The sequence below is a fragment of the Nymphaea colorata genome, chromosome 4 (assembly GCF_008831285.2).
Source record: "Nymphaea colorata isolate Beijing-Zhang1983 chromosome 4, ASM883128v2, whole genome shotgun sequence".
Classification (NCBI taxonomy): domain Eukaryota; kingdom Viridiplantae; phylum Streptophyta; class Magnoliopsida; order Nymphaeales; family Nymphaeaceae; genus Nymphaea; species Nymphaea colorata.
In genome coordinates this window covers 8,400,516-8,418,726 of record NC_045141.1, presented here as the reverse complement: position 1 = coordinate 8,418,726, position 18,211 = coordinate 8,400,516, and positions in this window count along the sequence as shown.

The following is an 18,211-nucleotide window of genomic DNA, read 5'->3' as shown; positions in this document are numbered from 1 at the left end:
TTGAACCCTATCCAAAGGATTTTCAAAATGTAAGAGCATTGAATGTAGGACTGTTTTTTAAAACTAAATTTGACCTAAATCTGAATTTGAATCTGATTAGATATTTATGTATATGTAAATCTGAATCCGATCGAATGTCATTTTTTAAATCTGAATGTGGTCTAACTTCCTAATTAAATATTATTTTTTCCTCATATTTTTTTTAACAAACGGTTTGGGTGGATATCTGATGTAAATCGGAAGACAAAAATACCCTTGAAAATTTGTAGGGAAAAAAATTTACCCCTCACATGGTATGAATTTAGTGATCAAGCCCTCGAATACACAAAAGCAAATGGCCTCATTGGGAGTGCACGGCAAAGCCAGTAGTGGGCTGACAGGGAGACCTGAATTTGGAAGTTTAGACTTTAGAGGTCATGTAGGTATGGTCATGTCATTGATATTGCTGGTAGAAATCAATAATAGCATTCTCACTCATTTTGTTGGCCAATTCATTGCCAAATGTCTTTACCAAATAAAAGCTCATCAAAAATTTTGTTGACCATCTGAGATAGTGTAGTGGACCTATGATCCACTAGAGAGCCAAAGTTCCTACTCAATCTCTTGTCTCTCTTGGGCCTGAAGTGTACTATCACCCCTGCTTCAATTTGATACCTCTAACACTCAAAATAAACACAGTTGACATTGTCTTCCTGCATATATAAAAAACAATAGCAAAGTTAGAATAATTATTCAAACTAAAGCTCACCAAACATCATAGTGCTTAAGACAATCACTTCTTCTATTTAAGTGTTAAAAAAAGCAGAATAAATGCACCAAAAATATAAGATACAATTTGTACAACCAAAACCATCATTCAGTGGGTTGCACACATGAACATGAACACGTAGATAGACATTTATATGCATGGATAGAACAAGAAAAAAGACAGCATGTAGCCTGCGAGTTAGGAAAAGGAAAGTTGATGCGTATACATATGCAGATTTTGTAGCTTGTGAGCTTTATTGTTTAGACACCTAGTAGTTGAGCGATTAAACTATAATAAATGCAGAAAAGTTCATCCTAATAAAAGAAGGTCCAAACTTTGACAACTTATGGTATTTGGTAATCCGTGGACAAGAATTTTGGAAGTGGAATGGAGGGAGGAAGGGTGTTCGAAAGGGGTGGACATTCTCGCGTTTCTGCTTACATTGCTAATGATCTGATAAAGTCCATGGAGAGCAGTTGCAAACCCTAAGTTCCCTTTCTTAGGGAGGGATGCTTTCCATGTAAGGGTTCATACTGAGGACGAACTCAGGGTAGTTTTTAGAAGGGGAGAATGGAAACTGGGTGGAAGAGTGATGGTTGCCAGCAGATGGGATCCAAGATGCTCCGTATCCATATGGGAGTGCCAATCTGGATTAGGGTTCCTAATTTGCCAGTATTTTTATGGAATCGATGCACTTTCCAAGCTATTTCCAGAGCGTTATTGGGAGAACCGATGGAAGATGACATCCATACTCAATCGATGTCAAAAATGGGGCTAGCAGAATTTGCGTGCAGGTAGCTTGGATTTCAGTCCAAAATCCGAGGTTGAATTGGAATTGGAAGAGGGAGAAATTGTTCTTCAAGAAATCAACTATGTTAGTAATATTAAATTTTCCTCCCATTGCAAAGTGAATATATACTCATATGACAAGTCGGTGTAGAGCTGATCAATTGGTGGTTTCTTCTCAAGAGGGTGTGGCAAAGAAAGTTGGGTGGAAGGAAGTGAAGATCTATCATTATGTCAGGAGAGCTAAGGAGTGGCCGGGAGGGAATAAGGAAAAAATTTTGGGAAAAAATGAGGAGTTAATAAAGGAGAAACCCAGATCAAAAGGAGAACCAGAATTGGGGAGTAACAAGTTTCGGTTTCTCCATAGGCAGATGGAAGTTGAAAGGAAGGTTAGATCCAGAAAGATTGGAATGCAGAGATTGATTTACAGGAGACCAGCAATTGCAGAGTAACTTGAAGACCAACCAGCTGGTGAGTGACAAGAAGATAGAGCAGGAGATGGAGAATCAATTGATAACAAAAAGAATCGAAGGGGAGAACTGTGAGTCCTCATCAGGTTTGATTCTTTCTCCTCCAATAAAAAATAAATTTCAGGATTCTTGTTGTTTGGATGGAATTAAAACTAGCAAAGAAATGACTGGTTTGGAGAGTGAGGTTATGGTGAACGACTCACCACCAGGTTTGTCAGTGAGAGAAAATGGAAGAACAGCTGGTCAGAAAGGGAAGACGATTGATGACGCTTCCACATGGGGGAACATGATTCCAGAGTAATGAGGATAGAGCTAAGGCAGGGATAAATTTAGCTTATTCTAGTGGAATTTGCTAAAGGTTATGAAATTGAACCAGGCGATGTCCTCGGATTTGAATTCAAATTCAAATACCAATGAGAAAAATTCATATTCAAATTTTTCATCCCAAATCAGATTTCAAAATCTCAATCCAGTCTGAATTTGATTTTTATATAGGTCTGTATCTGAAACAGAATTTGGAACCCAATCCAAACGATTTTTAAAATGCAAGAGCATTATTTATGTATATATGAATCTGAATCTGATCGAATGTCATTTTTTAAATCTGAATATGGTCTAATTTCTTAATTAAATATTATTTTTTTGCTCATCTGTTTTTTTTTTTGAACCGTTTGGGTGGATATCTGATTTAACATCAAGCGGAGCAAAAGGCCTCATCGGGAGTGCAGGGCAAAGCCAATACTGGGCAATTATTGTAAGCTTACCTGTTGGTAATTAAAAAAACAAATCAATTTGGCTTGTGTAAAAAATTTTCAATAACAAATGGCCTATGTGATTTATGTGCAAATAAAAAAAAAATCAATTTTTCAGAAAAACAAATTGAGGAATGTAAAAATTAATTAAGAATAGAAAACTCGTTCCTGTACCCAACTTCAATCATGCCGTTTAAAAAGAAAAATGAAGTCGAAATGTGACAAAAAGAGAACAAGATATTGGAAATATATTTGTTGCTACGGTGAGGGCTGCTAAGAAAGAGACTCATTGATGTGATCTTCCATGCCAAGCAAGGTGCTTGATGTGGTAATAAGAACACCTACCAATAGGAAAAGTCCATTGATGTGATCTTAAGGAAATTGTCTCCATGTTCCACTTGACATTGACATTATTTAGGTTTGAGTCGCTAAGTCTTGCCCCATTGACCACACAAGTGTTCGGTGCTTAGTTCTTCTGAGTGCCATCCGGCCAAACATCATTCTTTGGGGTGCCAGCTGTTGGCTTGTTGGCTGCCTATCTGGCATGTGAGACTGGGTTAAGTTGGGGTCAAGCTCAATCATTTTCTTGACCTTCAAGTCAAGTTTCACTGTAGTCTCCCTGACTCACGAGTCGTTATTTACCACTCGAGTTTATGGCTGCACAATGAGTCGAGCCAGCTTAAAAACCACTCATAAACTTGAGCTCGAGTTCAAGTGTATACTGAAAATCTTAAGCCAGTTGAGTTTGAGTTGTAAGAACTCGAGTTAGCTCAATTATAAACGAATGAGTTAAAAAAAAAAAAGAAACATTCTTCACATAAATGAGCTAAACCAGTTGAGTTTGAGCTCGATGTTGTATTGTTGAGTTCAGCTCAAGCTTGTTTTATTGAGCTCAACTCGAGTTTTCTGAGTCAACTCAAGCTTGAGCTAGCTCTACTCTGAGCTCATCTCCTCATGTGCAACCTTATTCAAGACCCAATACCAATTGGTCAATTAAAAAACCATTCACCAACGTACATAATGGTGAAGCTAAGATTTTTTTTTAGATTCAAAATTTACTTTAATATTTTAAAAAGCATTTCATAAAATTTTCATCAAATAATAACATTTATTTTTTAAAACTCCTGCTGATCCATTTCTGCCTATTTACTGTTTTTCTTATTTAAAAAATTAAATCAGAAAAGTTTTAAAAAATTTAAAAATTATAATTTTTTTTAACATAGGGTAATCTCAGTGTAATATTGTTGACAACCTTTGCGATTGATTGACGGCAGTAGACTTGACTCTTCCAAACAAATTGAATTAAACAAAAAAGGTGAATTTGTCTAGAAGAGAATCTATAAAAGGACCTTAATTGATAGCTCTTCATGGTGATAACATTGCTAGGCAACCCGAGTATGTAGAATCCATTTATATCAATCATTTCCTATCCTGTTTTGACCAATAGACGTTCAAGGCAGCTACCCATCATAGTCTCATTGGGACATTGTACAGATCAGCTATGAGTGGACGATTCTTAATTTCATTGGTATATTTATCTTATTTTCTCTTAATTATTAAGTGTTTTCATTTTTTTGAAATTTACCATATTTTTCCCTTTTTTTCAAGCTCACCGTATTATATGATAGAAAAACCTCACCATTTAAAAAGTGGAAATTGTATCTGCAAATTTGATTTGTGATTGAATAGGGTTGAGAAGTAGTAAAGGGAAATCAGACTTATGGGATAAGAAGAATTTCTCATTGATGTAACCATCAGTGGTGCCACATGATTTGGAAATGTGAAGTAATGTGCTCCAAAGTTGTAGACCTGAGACTTCTACAAATTGAAAAAGAAAATGACAAAAATTTCTAGGAGACAATCTATACATAAATTGAAGAACTTGATTCCTGTTCATGCATCTTCTGCATAGAAAATTGGACAGGCATGGCGGCCACCGGTTGGTCACCTCAGCTTCTCATCTTTCTTTTCTGTCTCTCCTTCTTCACCTCGGTTGTGGTTCTCGGCCAAAGGGAGTTGTCCTCAGCCCCAGTTTCTTTGAGCAATGTGACTGATCAATTCACATTCCTGTGTTTCAAATCCCTCGTCACTAAAGACCCTTATAACGTGTTATCAAATTGGAATTCCAACATCTCTTTCTACGACTGGAATGGAGTTTCATGCAGTCGTGGTTCACAAAGGGTAGTTGCTCTGAACCTCTCCGAAAAGGCACTTGAAGGTACTCTCTCCCCATACATCAGCAATCTCTCCTTCTTACAAGTTCTTGATCTCTCGAATGACAATTTCCATGGTCACCTTCTCGTTGATTTTAGTCGCCTTTCTCTGCTAGAAAAATTTTCGATAAATGAAAACAATTTTGAGGGGTTGATCCCACAAACACTGACCATTGTCGTGGTCTCCAAATACTATTACCACAAGATAACCAATTCTATGGCAGCATCCCAAAGTTTATAGGCAGTTTTTCAGAACCCAATCTCCTACACATTCGTGGTAATGGGTTCACCGGCACCATTCCAGTTGCTTTGACTAATCTCACAAAACTGTTGGTGTTTACTATCAGTGAAAATCAGATACAGGGAAACATTCCTCTAGAGTTCCTAACCCACTTGATAGGCTTTAACGTGGAAATGAACAATCCCACTGGTACATTGCCTGACAGCTTGTTTAACCTATCTGCTCTTCAAATTTTAGATTTCACGTATAATCAACTAACAGGGCATCTCCCAAAAGATGCTGGCCGCTTCCTGCCCAATCTTCAACAACTCTATATGGGTGTAAACAATTTTGATGGACCTCTCCTGGCTTCTCTTTCTAATGCTACAAGACTTCAAGTTTTTACTGCAGAAAGAAATAACTTTAGTGGTCCGATACCATTAGAACTAGGTAGTCTGTCACAACTCACATACCTTGGCCTTTGGGGAAATATGTTGACCAATGTTCCTGGCAAGCGTGAGCTCTCCATTCTCACATCCTTCACCAACTGTCGACTGCTAGAGGAAGTTTATCTAAATAAAATCCTTTTGAACGGCATTCTTCCTACCTCTGTTGGAAACCTGATGACCACCTTGTCGAGACTTTACCTATCCCATTAGCTCTGGCCAACTTGACCAAGTTAATAGGGCTCATTCCACCAAATATAGGATCAATGAACAGGTTACAGGCGTTAGTTCTTTCTGGCAATGCATTAGAAGGCCTAATCCCACTATCAATCTACCAGTTGGTCCGCATGTTTGCTTTTGTTATTGGATACAACATGCTAATTGGGTCAATTTCAAGCTCTATAAACAATCTCACTAGTTTGCGATGGCTGGATCTAAGCTCAAATAGTTTGTCATCAACACTACCGTCTGGTCTTTGTGAGTTGAAGGAATTGCAGAAGCTATACTTGCAGGACAAGTCCTTCACTGGTCACCTGCCTTTGCGTCTCAGGAATTTTGACATGATGAGCTACATGGATATCTCTGCAATCAAGCTGAGTGGAGAGTTGCCTGCATCATTATCAAAGCTCCAAATGCTAGAGTATTTGAATCTCTCTCGGAACACATTTAATGGTCACATTCCTGAACAACTTAATCACATGCTAAACCTTGACATTGTTGACCTTTCCCATAACAAGCTTTCCGGTGAGATACCAAAATCATTGGAGAAACTTCAACACATCCAGGTCTTGGACTTGTCCTTCAATCAATTGGAAGGTGAGATTCCAAGTGATGGAAAGTTTGCAGACCTTTCTGCCGGCTCGTTCCTAGGGAACTATGCACTATGCATAGCTCCCAAATTCCATGTGCCAGTATGTTCAGATGGAGTGAAGAAGCACAATAATGTCAACATGCTCAGAGTTGATATTTTTTTAGCAAGTGGGGGCTTTGCACTTGTACTCATTGTTTGGATAATCATTATTGTCACAAAATATAGAAAGAGGGGGTTTGTTGAAACATGATCAGGAGGTTGAAAGACTTCGTGGAATTGCCTTCCCAATGATCACATACAGAATGTTATCTCAAGCGACAAACAATTTCAGGGATGCAAATTTTAAGGGGAGTGGAAGCTTTGGTTCAGTGTATAAGGGAATTTTAATGGATGGAACAACGGTGGCTGTTAAGGTCCTAAACTTGTTTTCTGATGGAGCATAAAAAAGTTTTGACATTGAATGCAATGTGATGTGTCAAATTAGACATTGAAACCTTCTTAGAGTCATCACATCTTGCTCAAGTGCAGATTTCAAGGTTTTAGCCTTCCAATACATGCCCCATGGGAGCCTAGAAGTCTGTCTACATTCAGGTGGCCATCACTTGAGTCTCTTCCAAAGATTGGATATCATGATTGACGTTGCTTGTGCTCTAGAATATCTTCACCATGGTTGCTGGGAGACTATAGTTCATTGTGATCTAAAGCCAAGTAATGTGCTTCTAGATGAGAACATGACAGCACATGTTGGTGACTTTGACATTGCAAAGATGCTAGTTGGTCACAAATCTTTAACTCTTACAAGCACCCTTGGAACCACCGGATACATTGTGCCAGGTACCAACTCTTAGTCCTATCATAAATTCCTGCTTACCATGGAAGGGAAGTTCTATCAACATCTGTATTCCATAATTTTTGTATGTCAAGCTTTAATTTGAGACTACCAACTCGTTGGCAACTGATTACTTGGATGTTATTATGAAAAAAGAGAAAAATCAGATTAATAAGTGAAATTAATGGGGATGATGACTATGCAATTTTGCATTTGAATATGAGTCTGAATCCAACTATGATGGTGAATATTAAACCTAATTATTCACACACATACACTAATGCCAGCAAGTTTCCCTTTTGAGTATGTTTCTTTCTTTAGTAAAATTTCACTGCCACCTTATAAATTTAGGGAAACGAAAAATAGAGTTTCATGTACACCATAAATCAAAATAAAATAATTAGTCCTAATTTTTTGCACTGCTTTCTTTGTTTCTGAAACCATCTCATTAACGACAATGTGCATTGTCTACTTATATTGCCATGATCATGTCTGACCTTGTTGAGTGGATGAATTAGAATTCGGGGCCACTGGAAAGGTGACAACCAAAGCAGATGTCTACCGCTATGGGATTCTTCTGCTTGATGTGTTTACCAGAAGAAAGCCAACAAACGAGTTGATGGAGACTTTACTTTGAGGCAATGGGTGGCTGAAGCATTTCCGGTTGCAATTTCAGATGTCATCGATGGTCATCTTCTGAAGCAAAATAACTGTGGAACGATTTCAGATCATGTTGCTGAAGCCCATCTTCTGCAGCAAAATAACAGCAAAAATGTTCAAAATGAGCTCTTGTCATGATCATGGAGACTGGGTTGTCATGTTCAAGGAATTCACCAACTGAGAGAATGGACATGAGGGAGGTGGTTGCTAGGCTTAAAACGATACGACGGAAGGCTTCCCCTTTGGAAGATTGACAAAAATAAACCAATCCTTTACATTTATTTGGAAAAACAAGGGATCTGCTTTTGCTTCTGACTTATTATTGTGTTTCCCAACATCCTGCTATAAAAACTTACTTTTAGCAAAATGCGAGTAAAACAGTAAATGTTCTTCCACAATTGGTGACAAAGTTAACATCTATTGGCTAACGCACTTCCCCTTTTCTTTAACCTTATATGTCTTATAAAGTAGGAATTAGCCTTCCACTAGCTGCTATGTTAACAAATCGGTTGTGGTATATGTATCAATTCACATCCTTGTTGGATCCCACTAGAACATTGGACTCCCATTCTCATTAGCCTTCCACTACCTGCTTGCTCCAAATTTCTGCACCAAAAATGGATCCAAAATCAGGTCAAGTGGTAAACTTATTAAATCTATTTACATACCTAATCAAAGTGGAATCGCAAAACCAAATTAGTGATGTTTCATTACGATGGTCGGGTTGACAATGGGACTTGGGTCGAAATCCAACCAGATCGAGTCCAAGATCCAGAATGGAGAATTCCTAGTGCCACCAGGAAGCATCTGGCAACTCACAACAATACAACTAACTTTTGTTATTATAACAGCCACACAGTTGTTCCATGATAAACTACTATATATATAAAATTAGTACCTTTTAAACGAACATTTACGCTCGCCTATGCTTTCTAGCCTAATTATTGTATAATTAAGTAAAAGCAACATCGATTTTAATCTCTTATGCTTTCATGTATTAATAATAAGGCATAACTGGTTGGGACATAGTTAACCACGTATTTATGTTATTTAGTATTGTCACAGTGGCCGATAATGAAAATTAATGAGCTAATTAATTTGTTTATGTGGAAACTACTTTTAGTCATTTCATCTTAATAATTATACGTAAGCTATATAGTAACTAGTAAAAGTTTACTTAATCAACAGTGCAAATATTTTGTTTTTCTTCTTATCCCCATATATTAGATAAACTTTCAAATGTTCCTGTCAACTTATTTGGAAAAATAAGTGCCTTCACCGTTTATATTAACATAAAACCACAAGGATATAGACCTTGCCATCCCACAGTAATCAATTCACTTTCTTTTGAAACAGGAAAAGCTGGAACATAACTTGTTCATGGTTTCACTTCTCTTCATGAGCACACACTAAACCTTAACTTCATGAGCCGGAGTAGTTGACTAGTGCCCAAATTCTTTGGGATTGGATAGGGCAGTGCAGTTAGTCAAGCTAACTCAAGCGAGACTCGATCTTGTTCAGTTATGATCAATTTGATAACGCAAGTTCATAAAGGAGTCCAGTTCGAGTTACATGAATTTGACTCTATTTTCTTTAATTTGGCTTTTTTTTTATAATTTTCAAATTTAAGACAAAGAAATTGAAGGAAAAGTTGGTAAAAGAACTTAAATAAGCCAAAGCCAAGCCACGATTTGGTCTATTGAGTCAACCTTTTGCTGATATTGTACAGCTCGAGTCGAGCTCAAGCCACGATTTTGGTCTATCGAGTCAACCTTTTGCTTATTTTAAACAGCTTGACTCGAGCTTGAGCCCAGCAACGGCTCCATGTGTGCAGCCAGAGGACTAGTCCTTCTGAGTTGGCCACAGAACTGAAGCATTTATTGTAAATGATGTCTCGGCCCATTCGAACCGATTCAGGCTGATTCTAGTAGCATCAATCATCTGCTAAGTGGGAATAGTTCCGCTGTTAATGTTCAACAGGCCCTTCCACTATTTGCAGTGTACTCAACTTCAATTAAAAAAAAATAGAATTTTTTTTTAAAAAAAAAAACCAGAGTTGAAAACTGGCAAAAAGAGCATGATATTGAAAATATGTTTGCCAAGGTAAGACAAAATCTTGTTGATGTAATCTATTGCACCAATTAAGGCATTCAATGTGGAGATAAGAAGACCGTGCTGAAAACAGAAAATCTGAAAATAAGAAAGCGATATGTCGCATTTCTTTCAAGAGAGTAGGCTTATAACACAACCGTGTGATATGGGCTGGTCGGCAGACAAAAAACACATTAAAAAAAAAGCATTAAGTGTGTGAAAAATAAGTCAGCCTAATAAAAAGAAAAAAACTGCCATTTCATTTTTGAAAAAAAAAATGCAATAGCAAAAAAACGCATTTTTCTGCATTATTCTCATTTTCCCTTTTTTTTCACTTTAGGCATTTTTTCACTCTTTTTTATTGTCAAACTGCTTGTTTCCACTTTCCAATTCTTATTTATTTCTTATCTATTTTTTTAATGTTGCCTTATTAGTTTCTCATTTATTCGACTTTTCTCTGACTTTTAAGTTTTTTTAATTTGTTCTAAAAATGTACCATATTTTTCCATTATATTTATCTTTAACTTCGTGAGCCAGAGTAGTCGAGTAGTCAAGCTAACTCAAACTCAACTCGAACTTGTTCAGTTATGCTTGATTTGAAAACTCAAGTTTATAAGGGAGTCAAGTTCAAGTTATTTTCCCATTATATTTATCTTTAACTTCGTGAGCCAGAGTAGTCGAGTAGTCAAGCTAACTCAAGCTCAACTCGAACTTGTTCAGTTACGCTTGATTTGAAAACTCAAGTTTATAAGGGAGTCAAGAGGGAATGGATCTCGCGAGACATATCATCCTAAAACAAAAAATGTGGCTGCATTTTACCCAAGTGCAATGACTTGAAAGGAATGGATCTCGCGAGACATATCATTGATTGATTGGAACTGGAACTTGCTTGATGACAGGTGTGCATCCTTATCTATACTGGTGATTTAGTGGTTGTTATATGTGCCCTACAGCGGTGATTTCGTCGCCGCTAAATCCATGTATACCAGTGATGTTTAACATCGCTTCAAGTCTTCACCGCTGTAGACCCACAACGGTAGTTTTTGCCACCGTATATCTTGCCCTAACCAGTATCGGAGACATTGAGAGCCCACCCGCTTCAGCTGCATGCTTATCTTATAGCTCAAGTGTCCCTCCCTATTTGTTTTATGATTAACACTTGTATCTTTTCTACAAGTTAGCTATGTTTTTATTTTAATTTACTTTTCTCTCAACAATATGGTAGAATATAACTAATGTTGGATTTTAACAAAGGTTGTATGTCAAATTAAACCATGTCAAGTTTAATGAATTTATTTTACTTCTAACGGTTCGATGAAAAAGTGCCTCGCAAGTGTGTTGCTTAAATAAATGAAAGCATTGTTTTTTTTTTCATCTGCCATACTTGCAAGTTATTAAATATTTCACAATCTTTGATGGAAAATTATTGGTAACAACAAAATTAATTTTCTATCAGCACACAAACTAGCAGACAGTTTTAACCTTCATTTCTGACTTTGACATGAGATAATAAAGCTTTTTGCTTCCTTTTCTTTTCTTTAAATTTTTGTCATAATCTTTGTGGGCATTATATGCTAAAACTTATGTGTCACAACTTGTTGCTTTGCTAGTTTTGGCTTGATATAAATGAAATTGGGCAACCCATTAACATTTGACATGCACAAAAAGTGCATGGTAATAATACTAAGTCTATGACGATAACTCAAAAGCAAGCAACCAATCAATACTAAAATAACATAAGATATTTACCTCGAGTAGAGAATAAAAGACTTGACGTAATTAGGCCTTTGACGGGGATTCAAATACACTCTAACAAGCCCCATTGCCTCCTACATCTTGAAAAGCAACATATCTAACTAGAGCTGCAACAAAAAAATAGCAAGTAATTTATGATTGTGACAAAGAACACCTTGCTCATGGAGAACATGAAAAAACAATGGACAATTAGACATTTAAAAAACTGATACAAATACCTCCAAGTTGTAACTGGTTCAGTAGTTTGTCAAAATCATCAATATCAATAAATGCTGATTTTGTTGTAGACATAGGCTCCCTTCATGTATTTTAGATTCCCTCCATGGACATCAATAAAATTGTCAACAGTCACATGAAGACAAAAAAAAGGTATTTTAAAGGCATACCACAACTACAACATGTTTGACAGTTCTCTTAACTATTATAAATTGTTCAAATATATTAAAGGACAACTGAAAGAACCAAAAAAAAAGAAAGGAACATGTATCTACCAACATTATGGATCTTACAGAGATTTTCGTAGCAAAGTTTCTTATATGTGCAAGTTCAAGTCACACTGCTGTTAAAATAGATTCCACCACTCTTTCTTTTTGAAATAGAATAGCAATGAGAATAAAAAGCATAGTCAAGGAGGGCTTTCCTTTTCTTTAAGTCCATATACAATTTTCATGGTTTATGGCATAGGTTAAAACAAAAAATAACTTGCCAAAACCAACAACCAATGGTATTTAATCAACCTGAAACACTGAATTATAGCAATAGTAAGTTTAAGATTTATCCTATCCTAAAAATCCACGTTGAAGTAACATACCAACTTTACAATATTGAGTTAACGTTCTATACATGTGGTTCTATGTGTCCATGATCGTTTGGCTGAGCTTGGCCATGCATCGGTTTTAGGGATTCATACTGAGCTAAATGAGTATAACAATTCCAATCTAGTCAAGCAACTAATGTAAGAAGTGAAGACAGAGGTTGTATAAATGAAAATAACATTTTCTCTCCAAAATAAGAGATAATAAGCTTAATGTATGAACATAATGTCCATGCTCTCATATGTAAATATATATATATATATGTTGATTATTGGCAATCAAGCATCTGTTCCAAGAGGAACAGATGCACCTGGTTGCAAGAACATTCGAACCAGATGTTTCTGTTCATGCTGCACATGGAATAGGAACCAGACGCAATTATGGCAACAGTTCTTATTCTAGAACAATTATTCCAAGGGTAACACCAAAATAAATACCCTCATGGTCACTTTGAGCTAGATAGTCAGAAGACTTAGAACTAAAGTCTTAAAAAACTTATATGCAAACCCTATATTACATCCCAGAACACAAAAGTCAGATTCCTTTACGTCCAAAGACTTCTCTCACGCTATACGGAACAAGCAGAAGGCTTATGCTTTAGCAAGCAGCATAAGCGAAAGAGTTGGCTACTTTACCGATCCCTATTTTGCTAAAATAACAGGAAACATAGAAAGAAAATGATTGGAACCTTTCAAGCGCGAGGACATACAGAGGATCTGTCATGCATGACCACTTGACTATATGTAGCTTCGAAGAGATTTTGGCAAGTCAATCCGTATCATGCAGGAGCAAACATGTGTGTGTAGTATCTCAATGACACCGTAAGATTGTAGTAACCTTAATCAAATCAGACCCTACGTGCTAAAAATAATAATAAAAAATTATATTCCAATAAAGACTAACGTACTTCTCTTCAAGTGCATTAATCCTTAAAAAGAAATTTAAGACTTTCAGTTTGACATGACTCAGGTCCCACTGAAAGTGCAAAAATATAGTGTTCTGTGTTTGAATGAGAGCGCCAAATGGAGTTTAATTTTTACCATAAATTAAGGATTCAAGTTTAATCTTTAACTTAAATTAGAATTCTTCTGAACTCGTTAAAATGAAAATATAAATATGAAAGGCTATGGCCAAATTCTGGGCACAGCCTAAATTGATCTTGGTCTTCAGGGAAGGGAAAATTTGAAAATAGAAATGTAGAACAGATGCATGGACAGCAAAGAATATTCTCATTAATAGAAGTGGGGATATAGAAGCTATATAATAACTAAAAAGAGTAAAAGCTTCATAATCAGTCTATCGTCTCCCCAGATTCCTTTCTATTGGTGGAGAAAGAGCATGAAAAAAAAGAGGATGGGGTGTTGGATAACCAATCACTGTAGCCTAAGTGAATTGTATGGAACGGTTAAGCCTTGGCCAACACCTGAATTGAGTGTAACCATTCAGCACCTGTGGCTGTGGACAGGTTCGGTGGTAATGACTGGAGCAAACATGCGTGTGTAGTATCTCAATCACACCTAAAGATTGCAGTAACCTTAATCAAATGAGAACCTATGTGCAAAAAATATAATAAAAAAAAATTATATTCAATAAAGATTGATGTATTTCTCTTCACATGCATTAACCCTTAAAAAGAAATTCAAGATTTTCAGTTTGTTATAACTCAGGTCCCACTGAAAGTGCAAGTATAGTGTTCTGTGTTTGACTGAGAGGACAGAGTGGAGTTTAATTTTTACTGCATCTTAAGTATTCAAGCCAAGTTTAATCTTTAACTCAGATTAGAATTCTTCTGAACTCATTAAAAGGAAAATGGAAATATGAAAGGCTACGGCCAAATTATGGGCACAGCCTAAATTAATCTCAGTCTTCAAGGGAGGGGAAATTCGAAAATAGAAATGTAGAAGAGATGCCTGGACAACAAAAAATATTCTTATTAATAGAAGTGGGGATGTAGAAGCTACAGAATAACTAAAAGGAGTAAAAGCTTCATAATAAGTCTATCCTCTCCTCACATTCTTTTCTATTGGTGGGAAAAGAGCATGAAAAAAGAGAGGGCAGGGTGTTGGATAACCAATCACTGTAGCCTGAGTGAATTGTATGGAATGGTTAAGCCTTGGCCAACACCATAATCGAGTGTAACCATTCGACACCTGTGGCTGTGGCCAGGTTTGGTGGTGATGGCTGGAGAAGGGACCAGGGTTGAGTGGCTCTGGTTCGCCTAAATGAGCCCACAAAATTTGGCCTGTCTGATTTTGATGATGAGAAGGAGTTGGGTAATTCTTTGCATCCACCAAAACAAAAAGAAGCTCAACAAAATCAAATATGCCCCTTGCACCACCTTCGAACAAGACGTCATACTTATGTCAGGGCTTCATCTTCGAACAAGGCGTCATAACAGCTGATGAACTGAAAATGAAAATACATACGTGTCTAATGGCAAGCATAAGGGCATAGCAAGTGCTGAACTGGAAATCAGTAACTAATGACATTGACGACAGAAAATTCCAAAGACGTTAGCACATACATAAGATTTAGTTGTTAAATTTTGCAATTACTAAATGAATAATATTCAAAATAATGGAAGAAAGCAATTGACTTGCTGTTTTCAATGTCTACATCAAAAATTGTAATGCAGTTTTGTCTCCAACTTGCAATAAAGGTCCACTACATCATTAAAATATGTAAACTAACAACTACTCTGAGTGTGCATCAACAGTAACGAAAGGATGTCAAAAAGAGGGGATCCATTTCAGCCATCTGGTTAAGAAGAAACATGCATAATTAAGGCACTCTAATTCCAAAATACACAAATGTTTGGCATGGCATGCAGAAATGCAGTCTGAGATCTTCCTCGGGTTGTCTTCCTTTAAAAGTAATCATTGGTGTTTGCCCATGGGCTGCCATCTCTTTGAAACGTTTTGATTCTAGAAGATACCAGGTATGTGTTTTAGGCTTTTAGCACTCCTTTCAGACAGCAAAAATATAAACTGCATTGTGCAGATAAAGATACCATGCATAAGCCCATTTCCTGATGTTTCATGATGTTTCATCAAGCCTTATAGCTTTCTTGAATCAAACTGAACTCCCCAGTGGCAACATTCTATGAAGGGGATTTGCTGATCAACTTGCAATAAAACAAAAAAATAGGAATCAACTTGTTGATCATGTTTGCAATAAATTAATGAGAGTTCCCCCACTCAGATGCCTTTCATTGGAACTTGCTGATCATGCCTTAACTAAGAATCCTCCCAAGACCGTTACATTTCATCTACCCTGAATCCAATCGAGTCGAATCAAATCACTGAGTTCAAAAATCTAAACTATTTGATGCAAATGTTAAAGACACAAGAAAATGCATACTGAAGTGAATGTGCACTTTCCTTTATTATGGCCCATACCAGCAACCAACTTAAAAGAGTTAGAAGCATAGCAGAAAATCAATTTCATGCTGGTAATCTCGAAGAAACCCATTACTAATCTGTGTGTGGAGAGAAAGAGAGATCGGGAGAGATCTGTACTTGGGAAGCATGCACTACCCATTACTAATATGCATGCGGAGAGAGAGAGAGAGATCTGTACTTGGGAAACATGCACCTTCCCTTTATGGTCTATAATAACAGCCAACTTGTAAGAATTAGAAGCATAGCAGAAAAGCAAATTCATGCTAATAATCTCGAAGACACCCATTACTAATATGCATGTGTGTGTGTGAGAGAGAGAGAGAGAGGGAGAGAGAGGCCTTCTGTTTTTACTAAGAAATGATTATTGATGTCTGCAAGGTATCACTCATTCCAGATGTTTAGGTGAAAGGAAAAAGGAACATAGAAAGCTTTAGTCTATATTGTGAATAAGATTGGGTTTATCCGAACATTAGATATTTGAGTTGGGGAACAACTAAAATTTATTAGTTTGACTGAGGATTTGCTCTACGTTTTTTCGACTCTTTCTATAAAGTGTGTCATCAAATCAAATTTAATTTTCTTGAGAATTTATTTTATGGACATTGGACAAAGATGATGGAAGTTATAACTACCCTATGATGTATGCATGTGCATGTACTATTTACCATACATTGATATGACTGTGAACTATATTCTAAAAGATAGTGCATTGAAGCTTTTATGTTGCATGCCATGAAAGAGATGTCACTTATGGGATTGTTCTGTGATTGAGTCTTATCTTACAGGGCAGAGGTAGCTATGAAGATCGTTCTGATATACTCCGTCTTATTGTAGACCTTGTGGAGGCAAGCTGCTATGCTGACAGCCCGGAATGGAGGTTAACATGATTCTGAACCTTAAAGTGAAAATTTAACTAGCTTAGCAATAGCCACTTCTCATGAAAAGCTCTTAGTTCAATTATGAATAGTTTAAGTCATTTTATCCTATCTAAGCTGCATTTTCTCTCCAGTGTTGATGAACAAGTTGCCAAAGATATTCAACTCTTAGATTCTATTGCTGAAAAACAAACACAGATATTTTCTGAAGAGTGCAAGCTGTTTCCAGCAGATGTTCAGATCCAATCGCTGTATCCTCTGTAAGTGTTTACCTATAAACACTAGAATGAGTTCATAAGTATACTTGTGGTTTTCTTTTGTATTAACTGTCTGGTATGTATCTAAAACATTTTCTTATTCAGTAAACAAGAAAACAGTAAAATCTTTTGTTTGGAACAACACCAACATAAAAAAGAATGGCTTTCTCTTCAGAAATGAGAGATTCCATCCACAGGACAGAAGAAAGGCAGAGCTTGATGAGTCTGTTCCGGCTCCAAGCTTTTTCAAAGAAAAAGACAGGAACATTCAATTGTTGAGCTAATTGATAAGCACGAGTTAAGAAGTTAATGCATTTGCAAAGAAACCAGTGAACTAATAAATGTACAAACTTAACGATATCAATCTCTTCAACAAGAAACCCTCACAAAAGAAAAGGGGGATAGAGAAACAGACTGGACTTTCTACATGGAAGCCTCCAGGAAAAAAAAAATTCTTTCACAATAGATGCCAAAATAGAAAGAGGGATTTCCAAAAATTCAGCGAGAAACGAAAAAAAAAACTAAATACTATTCACCATTCATGTTCAAACACTAACCTTTCCACGAAAGCCTTGTAGACCTGCTCACAGAGTAACAATCGAGCCTAAAATTGTTGCCGCGGAGAGGAAAAGACATATTCTTGCGGTACGGTAACACGGCGAGCCAAAATCAGTGTTTCCGGACGCAGAAGCCACTGCACAAATGACAGATGAAGAGACAGAGGGCTTCTTCTTCAGCAAGGGTGAGAGAGACGAGGACGGGATCAGGAGAGTGAGAGGGCGAGAGAGACAAAGAGGGGAACAAGAGAGTGAGTGGGCGAGAGAGACGACAAGGGAGCAGGAGAGTGAGAGGGCGAGAGAGACGACGACCAGCAGGCAGAACGGAGGCGACAGAGGCAGCTGCGGGCCTGCGGCAGGAGGGAAAGGGAGGCGATGCGTGGGTGCCCTAAATGGCAGAAAAATAAAACCGGCAAAATGTTTCCACCTCTCGCGGTGGAAACATTTTCTGAAAAAAAAATATCCGGAAATGTGTTTGTCATAATTTTCATTCCACCTTAGACGGAATGAGAAAAATTTTGAATA